This window comes from Tachyglossus aculeatus, chromosome X4 (genome assembly GCF_015852505.1).
Source record: "Tachyglossus aculeatus isolate mTacAcu1 chromosome X4, mTacAcu1.pri, whole genome shotgun sequence".
NCBI classification, from domain to species: Eukaryota; Metazoa; Chordata; class Mammalia; order Monotremata; family Tachyglossidae; genus Tachyglossus; species Tachyglossus aculeatus.
Window position 1 is genome coordinate 53,717,817 of NC_052098.1, and position 2,125 is coordinate 53,719,941.

General features: G+C 43.5%; 1 non-coding gene across 1 annotated transcript; it reads right to left on the reverse strand.

The window, feature by feature from the left end:
* Positions 1–435: 435 nt before the first annotated feature.
* Positions 436–509, reverse strand: TRNAI-AAU. The gene has a single exon. It is a non-coding gene; the product is annotated as a tRNA-Ile (tRNA).
* Positions 510–2,125: the final 1,616 nt, after the last annotated feature.

Sequence of the window (2,125 nt, forward strand, 5' to 3'; positions counted from 1 at the left end):
AAGCTCCAGGTGCCGGGGAGACACATGGACATGGAGAGGGCAGGGAAGTGGGGAGCATTTTGTCTGCGAGCTTCCTGTTGTCAGCCCCACACGGGGATGGTAACCTAGTCCCCGTTGATCCCCACATCTTTCAGGATATCTTTGAGCTTCAGCCAGAGAGTAATAATAACAGTGATGGTATTTGTTAAGCACTTATTATGTGCAAAGCACTGTTCTAAGCGCTGGGGGGAATACAAGGTGATCAGGTTTTCCCACGTGGGGCTCACAATCTTAATCCCCATTTTACAGATGATGTAACTGAGGCCCAGAGAAGTTAAGTGACTTGCCCAAAGTCACACAGCCAACAAGCAGTGGAGCCGGGATTAGAACCCATGACCTCTGACTCCCAAGCCCGGCTTCTTTCCACACAGCCACGCTGCTGCCCCCAAAATTAGGTGGCCCACATGGAAATCGAACCCACGACCTTGGCGTTATTAGCACCACACTCTAACCAAGTGAGCTAACAGGCCGATAGTAGTTGCAATAGTTGCAGCAATAGGGGGGCACTGGGGAACACTGAGCAGAACATCCTCAAACCTTTGTTGGAAGAATGGGAGAATGGGTGGGCTTTAGGACCCAGTGGAGTCTGACCAGGGTCTAAGCTCTCCTAAAGTGACCCCCCGGGGGCTCTTTGAGCTGGAATTTAGGGCTGAAAATCCCTGGTAAGGTCACACTACTGTGCTGTAAGGTTAAGATCTGATCTGGTGTACTGCACTTTATCAAGTCAAATTGAGATTCAGGTACTGCACCGATAATATTTTTCAGTGAATGCTCACAGAAATGCTCATGGCTCACTGTAAAGACGGTGGATAACAGTAGATTATCCAAGAAGATGCTGTCTACACATATATATGTTAGTTGTTTCTATGTGTGTATTATATATGTGTCTTCAGTAGCCCATCCTACCAGAGAAGCCGTGTGGCTCAGTGGAAAGAGCCCAGGCTTTGGAGTCAGAGGTCATGAGTTCAAATCCCGACTCCACCAACTGTCAGCTGTGTGACTTTGGGCAAGTCACTTAACTTCTCTGTGCCTCAGTTACCTCATCTGTAAAATGGGAGTTAAGACTGTGAGCCCCACGTGGGGCAACCTGATCACCTTGTAACCTTCCCAGTGCTTAGAACAGTGCTTTGCACATAGTAAGCACTTAATAAATGCCATTATTATTATTATTATTATTATCCCAAGGGCTCTAATGGCAATGGAATACAGTGACAGTCTCCCCTTTGTTCTTGAGATGGTGATTATGGTGGAAGTCATGTGGTATTTTGAGGATTAAGTCCCCTTCATACTTGAAGATTTTGTTAGGAATAGTCATATATTTGGGGAACAGCAAAAATTCTGTTCAGCTATTGTGAGAGCTCGCTATAACAACACCTCATTGTCATCAGGACCATACTATAGTCCACTAATTTATAAGATTGTTGGGGGAGGACTTGGTTCTTATACTTTATTTTACATTCCCAGAAACCTAACACAGTGCTCTGCACACACTAGGCTCTCAATAAATTTGCACGCATGAATGCAGGACAAATCCTGACCCAGGAGTTCACAGTATAGAGCGGAAGATAAAGTATAGAAACGATGAACAATTAAAATGAGTTCTGTCTGTCAAGAGTCCTCAGTTCAACCCTGCAATCCCATTTATTTTATCTTTTCTCCATCCTCCCTTCTGAATCCTATAAACTAATCATCACCCAACCTCCACTCCATTTTCTATGAATTTATTGCTCAGAGTCTTCACTATGTGGGATCATTTTGGCAGACACAATTACCACTCCTTTTCTCTTTAACTCCACGGGGAATAACAATTATTATCCATTATATAATTATTACTTATGGCATGTAAGCTATCACCTTGTAAACTGTCTTGACAAATCTTATTTCTTCTCTTCCCCCCCCCCACCCAACCTTGGGTAAGAAGTGCTAGTACCACCTATAGACTTCTGAATGAATATAGCTATGCTTTTCTTCATCCTCTATTGGGGAAATAAAACGGAAAAAGCATGTGTTAAACTGCATTTCAACTTGCATCGTCATTTATAATAGCTTTCCTGTTCTATTACAAATGAATCCATTAAGACCTAGT